Below are 15589 nucleotides of genomic sequence, written 5' to 3'. Positions count from 1 at the left end.
AAGATTCTTAAAAGTATTATTCATTTTGTACCGATTTCAAAAAATTGAAAGGGATTCTTAAAAGTATTATTTTATACTTTTTAAAGCTTTTTCAATTTTTTTTAATTTTTAAATATTTTTTAGAGCTTTTTTTGAAGTCGGTTAAAAACTTGATATGATTATGTTCACATCAAATATTTACAGATCCTCTTATTTTGTCCTCTAATATTTGTATTGTAGTGTTTGTGTAGGTCGAGTATAATTATATGTACATAATTGTACGTAGATATAAGAAAGAGATAAGAGAGGCAAAAATAAAGTTAAACAATAAACATGTAGACATTACTCAGGATAAGATTCTTTCTGAGATGCATCTGAATATTTATTTTCGAACGAATCATCCTAGCTATAAACTTGTATACTCGTAAGGCAATTTATTGCTTGCGCGCAATGCGCTTGTAAAAATGAAGGTCTCCGCTTTTAAGCAGCTCTAAGCGCTTTATGTTATTTTGACGATGATGCAGACGTAGATATAACGATCTTTACTTATACGTCTACGCGAGCGATACAGTCGCGCCTGTCCGAGACGGAAATGGAAACGGGAAAACCTACGTCTTACCGGATGACACTGTCTGTGTGGAAAAAAAACTTGAGTCGCCGGACCTCGAGACGCCAAGAATTTCATTTCGACCTCTTTTTGGATCTTCGTTCTTAATAAATTCTTTAATCTCGAACAATAAATGTGAGATATCGCTTATGGAGACAGTGACAAATATTGCTTGTGTAGGACAGTAAACAAAATATCATTCGTATTACGTCATCATTTAACGCCATTATACGCCATATTTTCTAATTTACATATATTATGTATATATTTTACGTAATGATTATCTGTTAGACGGTTGTGTATGATAAGGGCAAAATTGAAATTAGAACTTTCTCGGCTTTCACCGAGAAGTCACGGTCCATTAATAGAAAGTAATTCAGATATATCAGCGCCGCTTTGAATTCATAGCTGCATATTATTTTATCCGTGTCTAATTCGCTTCAATATTCAATACGAGTATCGCGTCTACACCTTGTCCCGAAGCTATTAATGAGCGCAGAAAACAGATAGGACGAATCCGTGAGTAATGGTGTCGCTTATATGTAATCACCTTGCGTGAATGTGAGTTACACCGATCACATATCAATTGCCGCGATGGATAGATAAGTTCAACAACGATATCAAATTAGTCACACATAACATTTTCATACTGACACCCATTATTCTAATTAGAATAACAGTTGACCGCTAATAATAGCAACGGAGTATATTGGAAATAAAATAGCTATTCAGTGTTAAATTCGTAGTTTTCAAATTATACTCAATTTGAGTTATTTTTAATCGTTCTTATAGGTCGCCACTGCTCTTATTTAATATTTCGTTAATTTAACTAAACCAATAAAGTTAAAATAATACTGTTTTATGTTAAAATAATAAATTCTGACACACTTGGTAGTTAAAAATGTTGTTTAATTTAATTGTCAAAATGTTATTTAACTCAATGCCGAAACATTAGGATATTTTATCAACTCGATAAACTACATAAAAATTTCTCTGTTTTTGCACGAGCGATTTTATTTCTGTATTGATTCCGCGTTTATTCAGAAAATGTATTTAACTTCTCATGACAACGGGAAATAATTACTTATCACTCGCATGTCTAAAAGTTATGAAGGTTAAAATGGTTTCCGCAATTGCTGTAAAAGGAATCCTGCTGGATATTTATATTTAATAACGGAATCGGAACATTGTATGGTAAAAATACGAGTTCGTTTACATATAAAGAATCGCAATACTCGCATCATGCTAGTCACGCGTGCGAGATACGGATGCGCATGAAAGTACGGGTCGCTCGCCGATCGCGAAAGTTTCGGTCCGATCGGTCTGCAAGACTGATTTCATATTACTGTAAAAGCTTCATGACTGAGGCATCGTATACTTTCGACATACGTACATTACTATATATAATAATTGATATATATATGTATGTAATGAAGGAGAAAAGAGATTGTGTCTATGCTTCTCGAGATAATGCCGTATTTTCCATATTCAGCAAACCGAGTCAAATTGATTTACCTCGCACGACCGTCGATAATCTATTTGCTGTTGATGCTGAATCCAAATATGATTAATCCTTTCACACGGCCAAATTTGGAGAACGCACGAGAGATCGCACCTCTCCACGTAATCAATTACGATTCACCGCAATGTCTCGTCGTCATTATATTCTCGGACTCTGACGCTATTATTCGAGTGCGAATACTACCGTGACGTTTCGTGTGACGCATTACCGGTCGTACATCCGATGAGATCTATGATGAGAAGATATTTTTAAAGTGCCGTTCACGTTCACGTACGCATGTTTTTTTCTCGCGAACGCTTTGAGTCAGCGATCAGTTGCTCGCGATTTGTTCTAATTTAGGCCCAGTTTCACAAGTGTCGGTTAACTTTTAATCTTAGATTAACTCACTCTTCGTCTCTTTCTAAGAGGGACGTTAGAAGGAGACGAAGAGTGAGTTAATCTAAGATTAAAAGTTAACTGACACTTGTGAAACTAGGCCTTCATCCGGGCTTCGAAGAAGGATCGCCATCGTAGTCCAGTCAAATTAGACATTTGAGCTCGGAAGTGAAGCGGTATTTATGAAACCTTTTTAGGGTTGTTGGGGGGATGTAGAAAAGCTTATTTCTGAGTTGTCGGGTTAATCGGACCGATGGGTTTTTAAAGGGGGGAGGGGGAATAAAAAATTTCGTTTTTTCGCAATAACTCGGTGAATTTTGACCGTACATGATTGACTAACCTCTCATTTTGTAGCTCTTTTAAAGCCCTACAATTATTTCGTGAAGACCCTAACTTAAAATCAATATTTGTCGAGTTCTAGCCGGTGAAAGTGGGAAAAAATGTATTTTGTCGCGGTTTTTTGCGTTTATCTCGTTTCCATTAATAGATAGAAATGTGCCGCCACTGACAAAGTTGTAGGGCTTGAAGAGACCTACAAAACGAGAGGTCAGTCGTTCAGATTCGTTAAAAATTGAGCCCAGGAAAGCCTCTGGAAGTCGCGCTTTTAACATTTTTTGTCGAGCGCACTCGACTCGACACGCGCCGCCGCGGCGACGATCGGCCACGCGTTAAAAGCGCGACTTCCAGAGGCTTCCTTGGGCTCAATTTTTAACAAATCTGAACGACTAACCTTTCGTTTTGTAGGTCTCTTCAAGCCCTACAACTTTGTCAGTGGCGGCACATTTCTATCTATTAATGGAAACGAGATAAACGCAAAAAACCGCGACAAAATACATTTTTTCCCACTTTCACCGGCTAGAACTCGACAAATATTGATTTTAAGTTAGGGTCTTCACGAAATGAATTGTAGGGCTTTAAAAGAGCTACAAAATGAGAGGTTAATCAATCATGTACGGTCAAAATTCGCCGAGTTATTGCGAAAAAACGAAATTTTTTATTCCCCCTCCCCCCCCCCTTAAAAATCCATCGGTCCGATTAACCCGACAACTCAGAAATAAGCTCTTCTACATCCCCCCAACAATCCTAAAAAGGTTTCATAAATACCGCTTCACTTCTGAGCAAAAGCCTTTTTTTTGTCTAATTTGACTGGACTATCGCGACTGCCGATCAAGATCCCCGCGAACGAACGGCGGGTGCGCTTACTTATTTCCCGTCTGACCGTGTAATGACTCATCTGAAGAGATCCGTGGCATTATCAAGGTCGGCATACGTTAATTGTCCTTCACGTTACCAATTTTGTTAAGTGCCGCGTCGCCGCGTCGTTGAATTGTAAAAGTCTGGGCGCAGTCACTTTGTGGACTTCTACATTTGAGAATAATATATTGGTCAGGGAGATTGATCGCGAGTGTCGTGCCTGAAAAGAAAAGATGACCTCGACGTATCGCGTGTCAAAAAGAACTATCCCCCGCCACGATGACGCGATGGTTCATTGGAAACATTTTGTTAATATCTTATATTTATTTGGAAAACACTGATATTATATTTTAGTCGTTCATTGCAAGTTGATCTACATTAAATTATTTCTGTAATTAATCTGTAAATTTAAGTTTATGTATATGCAATTATGTTTGTAATATTAATTGTCTGATTATCACGATTTCGATACCTTCCTTCATCAAATATTATTTGTGTTGATAAATTTAAATTTTATTTAAGTGAAATTATTTAAAAAAAACTTGCAGCAGATTTTTCTAAAAATGTGTAACGTCGATACTAAACGAGGACATTTAAAATCAGGGCATTGAATAAAAAGTCTTTTACAAGTCAATCGTGAGGTCAAAGAGATGGTATCTTCAGTTATTTGGCCAATACGAATCGCTAAGCATAATCGATCGTGGTTCGTGACATTTCGCGGTTGCATCGCTGTATTATATTAAAACTACGTGCATATGAATAAAGTGGCGAATAAAGTGAATAGCTTTATTAACGATGTTATTAGCTTTTATCAAAAACGTGCGAGAGACACGTGTACAAGCTTTGGAGAAGTATAGATATAATGTTCCTATTGTTCAGTCAATCCTTCGTTCGTGCTTATTAGCACACGAGATTGACGGGAACAGTTTCGCTTGATGCACAATCTCGTCGAATTAACTTCATATTCTCTAATGCGCCATTGTATTTATTATGTTTTATATCGTCCTTTCGAATCACGAATTTTAGACCAGAAGCGTGAATGAGTTGGAAAGTTGCAAGTGGAAATCGCGAGAGAAGATCACTCGATTTTCCTTCGAGGCACTTCTTGAGAATCGGCCTGGCGTATATGACACTTCAAGATCATAGTGAAATCGTGGCTTTCGATGTCCTCACTTCCCACATCGTCGTGTTTTTACATTGGCCCGGTCATTGTAATAAGTGTCAACGCCCTAGCTTATCTAATTTTAGCATTTAGTTTGAAATCTCTTGAGATGGGACGTATATATACTAAAATCTGAGTCAATACTTCACATACATATTCAATTTTGTTCAATTCTGTGATCACACATAAGAAATACCGCATGTAAATATAGCGAATACGTAATTGTTACACAATAATGATTACGTACAACTAAACATTATGCAATTGAAATTATATATAATTTGTGCTATTAATAGTATTAAACTAATAGTATTAAATTAATAGTATATTATAAAACGTATACTATAATAGCACAATACTTGACGATTTTTCTACTTCCTTTGCTCACTGTTTATAATCGTATACGAAATATTATATTAAAATAGTTGTAATCTTCAAGTTTCTACAAATTATTTGCAAATTATCAATACGCGATGGAAACTTTCCATTTCATATTCAGAGGAAGATGTTATCATTTATTATTCTTTTCTTTCGGGGAAAGGTGGCGTATTCGTTGTACGTCGCACGAGCTCAAACGACCTGTGTTTCTCGCCGGAGGTGTACGACCCATTGTTCGTTATCGTGCGCGCCTTCATTTTCTCGCGATTTTACACGAAAGTGAGAAGACAGTTTCTCGCGCATCTTAATGAGCGCGGCTGAGAACTGGGTTGAATTGGTTAATTTCAAGATCATGGCGAAAAGGTTGCTCCCTGTGACCGTGCGCTGCGTTACGGCCTTTTAACTGAGGCTTTATTGTCGCTTTGTTGTGCTTATCTGGGACGTAGAAACTGTGAAATGAACATGCACTTTACTCACGCATTCGCTTTTATCCATAGAGATTGCAGGAAGCAAGGCGCATATTGTCACCTTTATCTAGCGTCTTTATTTAACGCTAAATGCAAAATCTGGGTTATCTAACTTATATATAAATCGCGTTAAATATCGAAAAGAGTCACGATATTCATATCCAATGTTAAATATGTTATGACAATTCAAACTTAATGTACTTTAAATAAATATGTTATTATCGAACTTTTTACGGAAATAAATTGTCCTACAAAGGATTCTTCAATTTCTGGTAATTATTCACGAAGATCCATTTAAATTACATTTCTAATTAAATTATTTTTTGATTAGTTCTTCTAAAGTCTATTGTGACTGTTTAAGAGGATTACGAAGATAGCCGTGGGTGTGTCCAATTGTTTGTCGTTTAATGAATAACTGGAGTCTAACACGCCCCGTTATTACGGTAATGACGAGCAGTTAAGCCGCTAATTGATTTCTATAATGAGCTTACAGGTAGCCGACAGTTAAAACTGATTTATTGATTTCATAAGTGTTCGATTATCGCGTTCTATCACTGTTACAATCAGAACATGAAGACAAAAGTTTCATAATTCGCCTGCGGCTGTAACAATACGACATATTATACTTGCGGTGAGATTGCACGTGTCGCTCACGCATCTCTCGGACGATCGGCGTGGTTAAAGAAATTCAGAATTCCCGGTATCCGGCGGTGGAAACCGAAGGATGACACAAGGATGACGGCAGTTAATTCACCGTTAGCACAACTTACCATGACGCGTTTCTATTACTCGCCAACTATGCTCTCACATGTCTACTTCGCGGATTACGCGTAAACTGCAATCGCGAGCGAAACGTTGCACATGCCACGCGACACGTGCATCCGTCTCCGACTCCGATTGATAGCGCAAAGTCGGCGCTTATTATCGGGTGTCGCGTTTCCGAGCGGAAATAGAAATGCTTCGGTTATCAGATGCTTTGAAAATTTGCAAGTCGTGCCATTTCTTGTCTCGAAAATAGCGCGACGAGAGCCTCGTCGATATACCTGTATGTAGGTCAGTCCTTTATTCTGTAACACTTTATGAATCCATCCAATCAATTCGTCGGACAGTTCTATGTATACCGTGACAATTGACATTTCAAAAATAAATGACAGGATGCGAAATCTAAAAACATATTGCTGTTAAGAAAACAAGCAGGTACTCTTAAAACATAATTAAATATCTTTCAATTTCTAAAAGTAGTATTTTAGATTGAGGAAAGTATTGGTCGTACACTATTTTTGCGCTAAATGTTAAAAACGTTTTGATCATTACGATGCGAAGGTCAAGCCTTGTATTCTCTGTAAGGGGAAGCAGAGTTTCATTGCAGAAATTTCAAAATTGCGAATATATCGCGCAGAAATTCTAAAGTCGCACGCACTCATCGCCATTAGCATCGCATAACTTTCCTGCAGTCGATTTTCCCTTTCGCTCGTAGAATTAGAAATTCGAGTTAAAACTGACCCGTTTCTGTTCCGCTGTTCGTTATGAATTCCAGCGGCGCGTTGCCCGTTTTTTACACGTGCAACGACCTTTAGGGAGAAGAGCATTCAGCGAAAGTGTCATTGCCGCCCGTCGACACGCTACACGTCGCCGTCACGTCCGTCCGCTTTCCCCATGATTTCCTGCGGAATCGACCCTATTAGTTTAGCTTCAGCTCTCATATTTTTCTCATAAAATCGCGGATTTACGCGTTGATGTATGTACAGGGAGAACCATCTCTCCGTTTGACGCGCGTCGAGCGATTCCGGAGAAATCGCGATTTTTCATGGTGTTCTTTACCCCGCAACATGAATACTATCGCTGATAACGAATCACAGAAGTAGTTGATTTTATTCTATAAATGTGTGTGTGTAAATCATAGTGGCACATTTCTGATGAGATGAGTAACGGAGACTATTAAATTAACAGAAGTGATAGTACAATATAATTATTAACTGATATTGATATATTAGGATGCTTATGACAGTTTACGGGGATTTTATGAAAGAATTTGCATGTTTTGCGTAATGTTGCGAAAATCCGGAATGCAGAAAGAACCACCGCGTTAACCGCAAAAAAGAGACCGGGAAAAATTAATTCATCATCGACATTGCATTCGCGGCGGAGTAACTTACGGCAGTTAAACGAGTTATTGTTGTCTGCGGAGGCGCCAAGAAGCGCCATTATATGCGGAGATTCACTGGTTGGTGGGTCGTCAGGATGTCTCATAAATTTTCATTAGATCGCCTTATTTTCGAATGAGCATCACTCTTGACTTTATTTCGACGCGCTAATCATCATAATAATGCAATCGCATGCCGAGATTGCCGAGAGCTGTCCTCGTAAAATCCACTCTTAAAGAAGCCATGTAAAAAACTGGGTATACACTTAGCGAACGAACAGCAAATGCAAACGGTCTCGTTGTTATTCAACAGATATAATAAAAAACCTCAAATTGCTACATGCAGCAAACATCGAATCTGGTCGAGTTCTGGTGTTTAGTGCAACCGAAAAAAAGAACAAACAACCTGAGAGACACAAACGCGAATGTCTGAATGTTCGCGTTCGCTGTTCGTTCATTAACAATAAGTGATGCCGATTGATTTTCTCACTGCGCTTACAGATCATTGCATATTTTGACAGTTTTGTGTATCAAGGGGTTAATAGTGTAATGTAATAGTATAATAGTATAATATTAAAGCTAAATAGCGCGCGCGTAGCGCGGATCTGTAATGTCTAGTAACAAGTAAGAAAGAGAGAGAAATGTGCGACACGGCGTAATCTTCGGCATCTTTTTTTTAAAATGCTTTCTCGATTTTGCTCGATTTTGCTCGATTTTGCTCGATTTTAAATACATCACACAATAAAGAGGCATATCTTTTTGTATATAAATTTTGAAACGTCTAATTTAAATACTTCTTAGACAATTTTTTACGGAGATATATATTTATGTAATAATTACAGTCAAACCTCTCCAATTCGAGTGCCATATGGGAACAGATAATAATTCGAGTTATAGAAGTTTTTATCCGAAATATAAAGATCAATTTTGAAATAATTCGAGTTGCAGACGTAAAATTAGGTAATTGGTGCGTTTATAAATTTTTTGAGTGTTATTTTTCTTCGACTTACGGAAGTTTTTTGTAAGAAATGAATAAAAATTTGAATTGTAAAAGTTTTTGAGTTGGAGAGGTTCGAGTTAGAGAGGTTTGACTAGTTTTTATGTTAATAGTAATGCAGATTATATGCAAGAATAGACTTAGGTTCAGTTCCACAAACGTCGGTTAATTTTTAACCTTATCTAAGGGGGTCAGTTAGAACAAGACCAAAGAGTGAGTTAATCTAAGGTTAAAAGTTAACCGACGTTTGTGGAACTATAGGCCTTAGTATCATTACACTGATTTTATAGTTATTTAAAATTTTTTATTAGCGCTTCATCTTTTATATTGAAAATTTTTTAATCTTATTTACTTTATAATTCGATAATTATTGAATTATAAAGTACTATTACATTTTTCATTTCCAACACAATAGCTATTTCTAAATTACTCTGGGAGCGAAATTGTAAATCTCTTTTTCTCTGTATCAAAAGGATGACTCGTCGTCGGTGGCTGTCTCATGTCGTTTCGTAATACGGTTGCGGCAGTTTTTGTTGCTGACAAACAGGAAACAGCGCGCGTGCATTGCCGAAGTACTTTGAACACCGTGCTCGTATTTAGAACTTAATATTCAAGTCGCATATCCAGATAACGATTGATATTCAGATTTCGCAGGTCGTTCTTTTTCATCTTCCGCGATCTTTGCCTGGAATATCCTTATAGAACCGTTACGTGATCTGGAGCAAAGTATAGGCTACATTCAGAACGTTACGATACATTCGAGATATTAATCTAATTTAATCCAAGTACCGTGAAATGTTTCAAGTCACAATTTTCCCATTAAGTCACCGCGACATTTCCGCGCGAAATAAAGATTTCGGACGTGTGCCCGAGACGAGGCCCCGATTATTCTCATCTCTATGCTGGAGACGGAAGACAATCCTAAGATAAAGCAACGTGGGACGAATACGCGGCCTATCGCTTTAAAACGACTGAATTTTAAAGAGGCGGTCTCGTCCTGTCGGACCGTTGCTACTTTGCGGGAACCCGGCCTCGTTCGCGGCGTCTTTGATGCTGCAATTGGCGAGGCGAAAAGAAAAAGAAAGAAGGAAAACACACGAATACTTTGCGTTCGGCGAGCCTGGCGTTCGCGAACTCCTCGCCATGGGAAGTCAGCATTCCGGTGCTCAGCCGTTCGGGCTCACCCGTGCCCGCCGCTGCATGCTCGTGTAAGGGGGCCTTTCCATGCCAGACATCGATATAGACACAGGCAAGAGTGTAACGAGCACACACCGGCCAAGTGTTACGGGCACACCGGTCCCTTTCTTATTTCTCCCGCGAGCCACGCCTAGCCCACTTGCCCCGTGGAACATTCGCGTGCACCCTTCACCGCGCGCTACAAGCTACAAGACCGCGCGCTGGTGCAACCGCCACACACGCTCCGGCAGGAAACGTGGGCGATTACTTCGGGCGTCGATATACCTCGACCGCGGCCCGATGGTATCGCCCGAATCGGGCGCAAAATGAGCGATTACAGAGAGCCGCTCTCCGTTTCACCCGGCTCTCCCCGGGCGTATCGGGCGCGAAAATAATTTCAGCTTCGCCCGCGTATGTAAAATACGCGGAAAATGCAACACGGACTATCTCATTCGGCGGAATGTTATCATTAACACCACGCTCGATGGAGGTACGAATTGCAATTAAGCGATTTCGCTCGCGCGGGATTTACGTAACGAAATGCGCGATGTTGTTTAATAATGTTTCGGCGTTCGGGAGAATTAACACTTTCGTGCAGCGATGGCTCACGTATGAGAAGCAAAATGTACGCGATTCGTATATAACTCGTACAATGGCTCGTATATAGCTTTCGTATATTCGTACACGTATATTATTCGTATGTAGCTCGTACAAATCTGGTGCTGAAAGTATAGCGTCAGTTTTCCGGGTGAATAAATAACACGGTTTTCCAAGTCGTTTCTTGCTCAGCTATTGATTTTTCGCTCGATTTCCCGTTTCCACTTTCGCGCATGGTTCGTTAGAACAATCGAGTATATTTTTGACATATGTTCCAACATCGATTGGCGTCCCAGAAAAATACTTCGATGAATAGATATGCCTTAATTAATTCTGTAAAAAAACGCTTCTAATTATCATCACAATCGTTCCGAGTTTATTTTGAATGTCGCGCATATGTAAACGAATGTGAACGTTAATACGAACGAGAATAAACATGACAATCTGAAATGTCATCTATCTTATACGTTGCTTTTTTATTTATGTATATCATTAACATACGTATTTTTATGCGATTCTTCTGACAATGTAATTCTCATATTAGATGTCCCACGCACGTTTTTTTGGTGTTTTAGCTAAATTTGACATCTTAAATGACACTCAAAATATTTTGAAGGTGGAAGTTATGTGTTTGCCGAGAATTTTACATATACGAACTAACAGCGTCTAGAGAGAAAACGCAACCACGAATGAGTCACTGACTCTTATTTAAACAGAGCACCTTCGTGGAAACGGGCTTGCAACAGTGTTATAAATAAATATGCATACTTTATAAGTCATCGATACTCTCGTATTACCGTAAAGTTGGTGTTTTTTTTACGTGCTATTTTTAAATTGGCGAAAAAACGCTCCAAATAATAAAAGATTTTCTTTTGCTTATTCATGTTTCGTGGCCGAGGTGTTGCTGGTCGATCAACCATATTTTTTACGTACCACTAACCGGCTGTAGTCCAGATCTATTCCACGAATTACTGATCTCAGCACAGGATATTGCGACAATGATCTCCGTCTATTACGCGCAGGAAATATGATGTGTATCTATATATACATATATAAACACCATATATCACTCGGGCGATTTGCGAAAGAGTCAAACGATTTCTTCCGAAATCTATTTTCGATCGCTTGGCTTGCGAAACGGGTCTTTCAGGTAACGCGCGGAAATAGAGTCGAAATTAAAAACAATCGTGGACTAGTGAATCATGTTTTCGGCCTGAAAATAATTGTACGTAACCGTGACACGGCGAATGGACTTGGGTTTGACATAGACAAGACCGTAGGTGCACTCCCGATGCTTCCTGCGCGTTGTGTAGGCGCGCGTGTAAAGAAATTGTGTTCCCAGCACACCGCGCCTCTGTCAATTAACGCTACATCCGTCTTGAGAATAATTTAATCGCGGCACCCTTGAATATAACGGGCCGACGCGATACTTCGCAGTAGTTAGAAATTATGGTGCAATTTCTCCCGCGCGCGAGTTTCTTTTATTACAAACTAGAGATATCGCTATTACTTTCCACTTCGTTCTTGCGCGAATCGCGTTAGTGTGAACGTGTTTCGCAAAGAATCTTGGAACGCGCCGAGAAGCAGAATGATCAGATATATCAACTGTCTGATGTATCTGAAATGGTCATTTTATATAGAATTTGCAGAATAGCAAAATAAATTGAGAAAAAGTAACTCTTCTTTTCGATATCAGCTGTGCTTTGGACAAACTGTATGTTAACCATTTTTTGTAACTTTTTTGAAGGATTATTATTTATTAAATTTAAAGGAGAAAAAGTGAAAGTCTTAAATCATTTTTGTAATTAAATTTGTGGTTTTCAGGAGAACCACAATGCAGATCTCGAGAATATTTAGCAGGAAATAAACGAGTTTGATTCTCGATGCGCAAAACGGCATTCGTCCGTTATTACATAATTGGTACTATAAATGTGTCTCGGTAATAATCGCTGGCGGTCGGATTCTTTGATGTAAAAGAACGACGCATTCTCGTATCCATAATTGCTTTGATTGAATCGTAACGATATTGGCGTGCGTGGCGTATCCTTGCCCACTCATTAGGGTGACGTAAGGCGCGTTAACGAGTTCGCGACCGGCGATTATCGGGAGAATCAAAGCGTCTCATCGAACGGGCGTACCGCTTTTCTGTCGATCTAATATAAACGCTCCTCTGTGCTGTAAAGGCAACCGTTGTAACGGAGAACTATCTGCGGAGGTCGACTATTCGTCAGGGTAAGATACGGGGCTGAAACGGCGATTACACTAATGACTCCTAATCTTGCGATTATACACGGCCGTTGCCGGCATCATCGTCGGTTATTCTGACATTATAGGTATGAAATATTCGTATATCCTGTAAGTAGGCTGATTGTGCGCCATGTCATACGGTGTAAAAGAAATTGTTCCACCAATTATCATCATATTTTACTCATTAACGGAACTGATTGCGCTCGGCAAGGTAACAGCTGCATAACATTTGTGGTAGTCGGTGTAATTAATCGGCCGTTATTCTCTCCGTTACGCGGCGTTCATTATATCGGTATCGGAAGAATGTAATCTATCCGCAATTAAAGGATGGAATTTTTGCGAGCGATGTACGCCGTGCAGGAACTAGACCCGGAACTGTATTCTATATTGTTGCGGTAATAAATCGGCGCGATTTATGTTGCGACGGTGTGAAAACGGTTTCTCGGATGTACCTCTTGAATTTCTGATCGCCGACTTCCTCGAAAAGATCCTAAGACCGTGATAAAATGAAACTTCTTGTACTTCCTCGTGCGACAATTTACAATTGATCCACAAATGTATCGAGAATTGATGGAAAAGCCTGATGGAAATTGATTTCGATTATTTTCATCAATATCGCGTGTCTCACACTTTCATATTGTTCGTTAAAACATTGTATAACCCGTCAATTTTGTGACATGACATGCAATAAGATACAATTAATAAGACCAGCAATTATGTCAATGCAATTTCTAAGTGCAGGAGTTTCTTCTCTCATTACTACGTTTGTCGCGTTTTAATTGAATCATTCTAATTCAATGACAATTCTAAAAACGTCGCAGAGACGAAGACCTTCTCCGCGAGAAAAGTTGGCGGCGGGGAGGGAGTCACTTTGCGAAATTAAAATCGTAATTAAAATCTCACGAGTTTCCTACGTGCTCAATTAAAGGGCAGCGTCGGCAAAAACGACAAGCAACAGAGACGTCGTTCGCGTGCCTTTTCTTTGTCTTCTAATGACGGAGCGTTTAAAAGCGTGGCATCCTTTCCCCGCGCGCCGTCCTCGCCGCCCCCGTAATTTCTTCGCAACCCTTGCGTAATCGCGATTATTTTACGCGACGTAAATCCGACTGAATTCGTTGCACACGAAGTCGGTGCATCTCTCGTGTCGAACGCGTCCTCGGCTCGGAAATCGTGCTTCTGTTTAAAACACGCCAACGACTCATCTCGCCTACACGCGAGACGATACTAAATGCGTGGATCGCGGGTCGCTGTAATCGGAAGGGAAAAAACGGGCGATATCACGCAGCTTCCACGGTGGATCAGCTGTTCTATCCATGCCATGATGATGAAAAATGTGTAATTCATACACGCCGCACGAATATTCCGGATAGAGATGAGTTAAAAATGCGATTCCGTTCGTATGGGCTAACTAAAGTTGCAACGCATCGGGAAGGCTGCAACGTATTACGTAAATCACCCTGTGGGTGTCATAATAATATCGTCGATGTTTGCAACGCGTTCGCCGCAAATTCAAGTGTGTTACTTTAACTGAAGCTCTTCTTACACATTTTTTGCCGTTTTAAATCACATCATTTAACACAGTTGAACGTATTAACTTTTAATTTAATGCGATTAAACGTGTTAGTTTAACACGCAACAAAACATATGTAAAACGAGCTTTAATCAAATGTGTCATTTTCAGGCTCAATTTCACCAACGTCGATTAACTGTAACCTTCGATTAAACTCACTGTTCGTCTCTTTCTAATTGTCCTCCTTAGAATCAACGTTGGTGAAATTGGGCCTTAGACGTTTATGCGTGTAGAAATAACACACTTGGATTTACAGTGTTATTGCATATAAACGAGTTAAAACGAGTCTCTTTTCGAGGCTTGCGCGATCATTCCCATTCAGTAAAGAAACTAGGTCTGCGTTCCGTTATTTTTGAAGAAGCTACGGTTTCTGAGTACCTCATACAGTACGCGTCACTAGAATACGAATTAGAAAAGAAGCGCGCGATAGATTTTGCAAAGAAATAGCGGAGGAGGGAAAAGCACGCGATATTTCGATCATCTCGCTCGCTTGCGAGAGCCAAGCCAGCAATTATTGGCAATGCGGCGCGAATATATCGATCACGTGAATTGTCCCAATGATTGCGTGGGAACACAAATCACTCGTGGGACATAACGGTGCGCGTTAAAGGCGCGGTCGCGCGTTGTTCGAAGGCGACCGAGGAAACGGTTTAATTTCGCGGAACCGCGCCGCCCGCGTCTGTACGAAAGGCGCGCGTTATATCGCGCATAAATCAGCGCCAAGTTCGGCCGCACTGATTTCGAAGTGCATCGTCCTACATCGCGCTTTCTAAGCGCGACTGGAAATTTCTGCGAAATTTCGCTACGCGTAAGTTACCGAATGGGTAACATCGCGGAGAAACGGCCGTGCGATTTGCATAAGAATGCCGCGTGATTGCCGAGAGACCCGTCGAGTTTTGCGGAAAGAAATCACGACGATTCGCGGGGACCGCGACCGGATCGACGAGAAAATGATCGGATTTTTCGTTTGAAATGATTTTTGAATTCGCAAAGCTGCAAATTCGATGCGGACTAACGCACATATTGCACATTCATAGAGGGCTGCAATTTGCATAAAAGACTCGCACGTTGGTGCTCGCCTGTTGCTCTACATTCCTAAGCGCGCTCAAGGTCCTCCTTTTCTTCATCAAGGATGAAAAATCCGTCGCTAATCCTTGCATACCAATGCCCAATTA

General features: G+C 39.9%; 1 protein-coding gene across 1 annotated transcript in view; it reads left to right on the top strand.

Moving 5' to 3' along the window:
• LOC112459693 (N-alpha-acetyltransferase 15, NatA auxiliary subunit) overlaps positions 1 to 15589 on the top strand; it is a 39901-nt gene that overhangs the window by 17786 nt on the left and 6526 nt on the right. The window lies entirely within an intron of this gene.

This window comes from Temnothorax curvispinosus, unplaced genomic scaffold, assembly GCF_003070985.1.
Source record: "Temnothorax curvispinosus isolate PA1 unplaced genomic scaffold, ASM307098v1 QBEX01010053.1, whole genome shotgun sequence".
Classification (NCBI taxonomy): domain Eukaryota; kingdom Metazoa; phylum Arthropoda; class Insecta; order Hymenoptera; family Formicidae; genus Temnothorax; species Temnothorax curvispinosus.
This window is presented reverse-complemented; position numbering and strand designations above follow the sequence as displayed.